Consider the following 6,418-nt stretch of genomic DNA (forward strand, 5'->3'; position numbering starts at 1 on the left):
GCACCCAGGCATAGGGCAGCCCTTTTCCCAGCACACCTTATCCCCCTGGCCTCTGAGAGGTGTCCTCCTCCTCCTCCTCTGGACCCCATTGGCTCCTGAGCTTGGCACTCAAGACCCCCAGTTCCTCCTGGCTCATCACCCTTTTGACCTCTGCCCTTTGATAAGCTCCCCTGACTTTCCTCATCCATCCCACAGGGGCAAATCCACTCAGTCCTCAGAACCCAGAGTACCAGCCCCTCAGTGAGGAGCCCTCGACGGCCAGTCTCCCCTCCTCCCAGCCCCACACCAGTTCTGCCCAGGGTCCCAGCTGGCTGCGGGGAGGCTGTGGGCCCTCAGAGCTTTGCCACCTGACCATGGCCAGCACCTGGGTACCGTGGCCGGGCTGGACAACAGGAAGCAGGAGAGAGGCCAGGGAGCTGCCCATGCCCCCCCTTCTACCCTGACCTCATTCTGCTGGCTGTGTGACCTTGGGCAATGACATGCCTACCCTGTGCCCATTTCCTCCCTAGGAAAACGGGGATACCAACACCCTGGAAGGTACCCGACCACTGCCCTCTACCCAGGCACCATCACATTATTCCCGTCTGCTCCCCAACTAAGAGAGCAGCCCATGAGGTAGGTACCTATGGGTCAGGGCTGTGTCTTCTTGGCAGGTGACTCCGTCCCAAGGCCTCCACTTCCCCATCTCTAAAATGGCACTAACTCCGCCCACAGGAATGCCAGCTCCCCTTCAGCCTCCTGGCCTTTTGTTCGAGGCCCTCAGATGTCTCTGGCAACTGGGGAACCAATGGTCCAGGTGGAAGGAATCCATCCCCCCCCTTCTCAGCATCCCCCTCCCCCTCGGAACCCGCCTCCCCACCCCCAGCCCGGGCAGACTAAAATAGTCATTAGGCAGATTTCAAAAGATGTCAGTAGCTTATAATTATAGTCGACATCCTTCTGAGATAAAAGTGATTACCTTGGATGCAAATCACTTAGCAACCAATCAGGGCGGCGGGCGGTGCCCGCGGAGGTGACCGGCCGGCAGAGCCACGCAGCCCTCCTCCCCCGCGCCCGCACAGGCGGGGAAAGCGCACAATAGCTCTTGACACGCAAATGGGTTAACACAATAAAGGCGGCTCCGGCCGCTGCCAGGGGAGAGCCGCAATTCCCGGGCCCGCGGGAGGTAATAAAGCGGCCCTTTTGTGCGCGCCTCCTCGTTCTCACCCCCGCCCGGGCCCAGAGGAGTCACCGCCTGATTGAATTACGGTTCATGAATATGAGCTGCTAGCTCGCCTCCTGGCTGGGAGGGAAGGGAGGCAGGGGAGCCTGGGGAGGCCCCGGCTGGGCCCCAGCCCGGCCAGAACTCAGATGGGAGCCACGTGTGCGCACCACGTGGGGGCCCCCCGGGTGACTTGAGGTGCCCTGGTGCAGAGCAGGCCAGAAGGGAAGGTAGGTGCCTGCCTTGGGCTGAAGCCTACCACCTTTCACTGGGAGAGTCATGCAAGGCCCTGTTCTGAGGATAAAGCTAAGAGGAGCCATGAGGCTGTGCATTTATGGAGCGCTTGCTGCATGCTGCAGCCTGTACTAAGCCCTCAGTTGAATCCTCATCATGACCCTCCGCAGTGGGTGCTGTTAGCAGCTGCTGCTCACAGAAGAGGAAACGAACTCAGAGGCAATGCTACTCACCCAAGGTCACACAGTCAGCAAGTGCAGGGCACAGTTCCTGGGAGCCACTGCTCACCAGGGAGCCTCAGGTTTCTCTACAAGGGGTGTAAGCAAACGGGCCTGGCCCAGTTCAGGTCCTGGTCCAGAGCAACCCGGAGGCTCAGAGGACCATGGAGGCGCTTATGCGGAATTAGCCAAGTGAGAAGGATTACTGGGGACGGGATGGGAAGCCAACCTTGAGAGGAGATTGCCCAGAGGACCAAGGAGAGCTCCCTTTCTGACCCAAAGGATGTCCAGGATGACGGTCCCTGTGGAGGGAGCCTTCCCTGCTTAAACCTCCCCTGTGACCCGAGCTCCAGGACACACCTCCTGGCCACCAGGTCCCCCACTGAGCTCAGCAGGCTCAGGGCCCACAGGCATCTCGCTGCTCCCAGCCCGTCCCACTGACTGGAGCAGCCCTAGGGGTCCTTTTGGAGACTCATATGGCACCCACTCCACGGGGCCCCTCCCACTCTTGTGCTAGGTGTCCCTGCTGTCTGCATCCCTGCCTCCCCACCGGCTCCACCCACCAACAGGGTCCCTGCGATGGCTGAGGGTGGCCTCACCACCCAGGGCTGGAGAGGGCTCCGGGGGGTTAGGGAGCCAGGCCACCTACAAGGCCCAGGGCATAAGCTGCCATTCTGCCCAACACTGGCCTGCAGGTTAGGGGGAACCAGGATTGAAACCTGGGTTTTGGTGTGGACAGGGCATCCTGGTGGAGCCAGCCTCCCTCCATTACCAAGAGCTCCTAATTCTTGCACGGACCCCTTTCCAGCAAGCAGGGGAAGCTCCCCTGGACCCATGCAAGAGGGCGGGGAGGTCCTGGAGATCTGGAGCCAGGGCAATTCAGGGCCAAACCTCTGCAGCTACCTGGCTGAGCACCTGTAGACCATCCCTTTCTTGATTTGAGCCTTAGTTTCCTCATCTATCAAATGGGCCATAGCTCATAAGCCACTTCAAGGAGATCCTGGAGCAAAATGCCTGGCCCACAGGGAGACTCCGGAGAAGCCGGTACTCCCCACCCCGTTCCTCGTCTGGCACCGACTGCCAAGCCCAGGGAGCCAAGGGAAGGGAACAGAAGGAATTGCCCAATTCTGACAGCCCTTCCCTCCGCCTTGGCTGAGGAAGTGTAAATACTCGACGGAGGGCCTCCAACTGCCTGTTTGTGGATCTCTGGCGCACACTCTGAGTTTGTTTCTAAACTGGGAAGCGTCGAGAGGCAGTGCAAACAGCCCTTCTGCCCACATCTCCCCCAATCTGCTATTGCTCCTCTGTCCTCTGAAGCTTGTGTGTTTAACGACACCATTTCAGCTGGAAATACCATCTCCCTGCCAAGCCCCCCAAAGCAGTTCCGCCAGTATTTATTAGACCTGTTAATCTGGCCAGAGAGTCTGGTAGGAGAGCAGGGGAAATGCTCACTGCACAGAGACAGGGGCCTCTCTTCTAAGAATGGCCCCCCACATACCCTTCTGGGCTCTCACCCCGCCCCACACCGATGAAGCAATGACACGGTTTTCAAACCTTTTCCTAGAAATGTGGTCACAGCAGTTGCGCCCACAGCCGACGCTGGCAGTGGGTCATGGGAGGGAAGGGACACGGGAGAATCTCAGAGCCCCCAGCAGGAAGCTGGCTGGGGGTTCTCCAGGTCTTTGCAAACTACAGGGCCAGTGGGGGGGGGGAGGGGAAAACAGGTGGGTGCCCTCTGCTCATCATTGGCCCTGGCAGAGACAGATTCAGACCTTAACACTGACTTGCCCTCCGTTCACGTAATGAGCATCAATCACACTAGGCTTGTCAAAATCATCTTAAACACCAAAGGGAGCGTGGGACAGGCTGGGCCAAGCCCTTTCCCTTGGGGTTGGACAGCAGGGGATCCCCTGGCCTTGGAGCATGGCAGGCAGCGGCTCCTCTGCACCTTCCCTGGCTGGGAGCAGGCATTCACATTTTCCTGAGCGGAAGTGGCCTGTTGGAAGGCTGAGGGCCCGCATTTCTCTAGGGACCCCGAGAGCTTTAGCCTGCTGGCTAGGTATATGGTGGGGTTCAGGGAGGCCTCCTCTTCAGCATCTTGTTTGAAAGCAGAAGTTACTCTATCTGGGAGTCCCAAACCCCCAGGCACTGCCAGTCTACATGGGCAAAGTTCTAAATACCTGTCCTTGGAGGGAGGAGCATCAGCAGGGACAGCTGGCACGGTCTCCCTCCCCCACTTCATGTGGTGGCTGGGGATTTAGGTCAAAAGACTGCTAGGATGGGGGAGTCAGCCTTTACCTCTCCACTACCCAAAGGCATCTGGCCCTGCTTCCTCCAGCTTTGGGTCAAGGCAAGTCTCATTGCCATGACCACTCCAGTGACATCAGAGGCTGGGCAGTGACGTCTCCTCCCAGGGCCACTGAACACCAGGTCTCTCTGCAAGTTATTTATTGGAACACTTGCCAGAATGGTGGGAACCCTACTGTCCGTCCACAGAGGGCAAAATCTTCTATGTAGCCACCGTGGCCAGGACCTCATACCTCACTTCTGATCCTCCCTTTTAAGATCTCAGACGATGCTGTGGAGACCCTCAATGCTGTCCCAACCTGGGTGCCCCCTCATTTCCTCCAAGACGCGGGAGTTCCCCAGGAATTTTCAGACATTGGAGCCACTACCTTTGTCTGTTAGCTTTATGGGTGGAGTGACCTTTCCTCTCTGGCATCTGCACTACCTTAGTCCCGGGGGACACCAGGGGACCCCAGCCTCCACTCAAATCAGCTGACCAGTCCAAACAAGTTGTGGGTGGAAGGGAAAGGGACAGGCAAGGGGCGCAGCGCCCCCAACAATATAGGTCTCCTTTAGGTCTAGTCGGGCTGCCCTGATACCAAGAGAAGCCCCCAGCTCTAGCCCGGAATCCGGCCCCTCGCAACTCACCCGATCAGCCAGGGGGTCGTAGGGCACCCGGTCTCAGCGGCCTCTACGCTCCACTAGACAGGTTGCAGCCATGCAGAGGTGGCAGAGGCTGCCCGAGGAAGCCCCGCTCGGGAGCCGATGCTTCTCTCCGGGTGGGAAGGGACGCTGTCGGTGAGAGCTATCCAGACTCAGGAGTGCGCCGTCCGAAGTCGGGGCTGGGAGGTTCTCTGCTCAGCGAGGGTCGCTTTCGCCCGGGACCCGGGCCGCAAGGGCGCTCAGGCTGCGCATCCTCGCCGGAGTCTGTGCTCGCCGCGTCCGGCGGGAGGCGCTGCGCCTCCCCTCGGGGCCCCGCTCACCTCTGCAGCTCGCCCCGCGCTGCTCCCAGGGCGCCCTCTCCGTCCGCGCAGGGAGCCGGGCGGCCGCGGCCCCTCTCGCCAGCCCCAGCTGCAGCCTGTCTTTGTTGCTTCCTCTCGCTCGCCCGCCCGCCCGCCGCTCGCAGCCCCCGGGTTCGCCGGGGGGTGGGGGTGGGGTCGTCTCCTCCCGGGATTGCACGCACCTGCAGCGGCCCCGGTTCCTCGCCAGGCATGCACCGGCCCCCGCAGGCTGCAAAGAGCAGCGGCGAGAATGCACGGGCCCCTCCTCCTCCGGCTCCCGGCCCCGGGTGTGGGGGGAGGGGAAGCCGGGGAGCAGCGGTGGCGGGCGGCAGCGGGTGTCGGAGGCTTGGATGCAGCCTCAGGGGCCTCGGCGCCAAGGAATAGCAAGTCCAGGTGGCGCAGGGCGGAAGCGGAGACGGCCCGGGGGACTCTGCAGCTAGCGTGCGAGCTCGCGAACTGCAGCAGGGGCGGCGCGCGCCGGGTTCTCACGCGCCCATGGCCCGGGGCGCCGCGCGGGGGCTCCCGGGGCCGCAGCCTCGCGCAGCCTAGTGCGCGCGGGCGTCTCGCCTTGCTTCAGGGCCGGGTGCCGCGCGCCGCGCCCCGCAGGCGGCGGGCCCGGCTCTCCGCCTTCCCCGGCCGGCGCGCGCAGCCTCTCGGCGGAGGTGCCGGCCCGGCACTTCTGCCCGCTGCTCCGCTGTGGCCCGACTGACAGGCGCGAGCGCCGGCGGCCGCCGCAGCGTCTCGCCCCCGGCCCGCCCCCCGCATCCCAGCCCAATCAGCGGGGGCCAAGAGGCGGTTACCACGGTGACGCGGCGCAGCGTCCTCCAGGGGGCGGGGCCGAGGGGCGCCACGCGCGCTTTTCGCGGCAAAATTCAAAGGCCGGCAGGGCGGCTCTCCAACCTCCTCCCCCAAGCTGGGACAAGGCGGGACCTGCCTCTCGAGGACTGCAACTCCCGGCGTGCAGCGCGCTAACACTGGGTGGAGGGGACCCGACTAGGGGCTCAGGGCATGCTGGTACTTGTAGTCCCTTTGTCAAGGAACCTGGCATGGAAAAACTAATTACCATTTATAGAGCTCATATTTGAGGCAAGACTCTATACTAAGTACATTATCTGCATTGTTTAATTTAACCTTGGGAACAACCCTATGAGGAATGTGTTAAAAATAATCACAAAAAGTGTCAGGAGGGTAGCTCAATGGTACAGCATAGGTGTAGGTCCTGGTGGGCAAGGTCCTGGGTTCAATCCCCAGCACTGACACTAATATCAATCAGTAACAGTAACTACCACACTTACATAGCACGATACATACTTATTCCTCACAATCGTCTGAGATAGGTATTACCACGCCCATTTTACAGATGAGAAAACTGATATGGTAGGCATTGTGATCATACTCCCAACTTATAGAAGAAACTGAGGTCATGAGATGCAAAGTGTCCTTAAATTTTTTTTATCAGGGCACAATTTGGGCAGTGT

General features: G+C 60.7%; 1 protein-coding gene across 1 annotated transcript in view; it reads right to left on the reverse strand.

The window, feature by feature from the left end:
• The window catches only part of Fam222a (family with sequence similarity 222 member A), a 49,239-nt gene extending 43,804 nt beyond the window's left edge, over positions 1 to 5,435 (reverse strand). Inside the window, exon 1 of the mRNA XM_046464352.2 lies at positions 4,588 to 5,435. The gene's annotated coding sequence lies outside the window, so the exon portion shown is untranslated. The remainder of the gene's footprint in view (positions 1 to 4,587) is intronic.
• Between the last annotated feature and the right edge of the window lie 983 nt (positions 5,436 to 6,418).

The sequence above is a fragment of the Marmota monax genome, unplaced genomic scaffold, assembly GCF_021218885.2.
Source record: "Marmota monax isolate L192 unplaced genomic scaffold, Marmota_monax_Labrador192_F-V1.1 WCK01_AAM20220418_F8-fsc00269, whole genome shotgun sequence".
NCBI classification, from domain to species: domain Eukaryota; kingdom Metazoa; phylum Chordata; class Mammalia; order Rodentia; family Sciuridae; genus Marmota; species Marmota monax.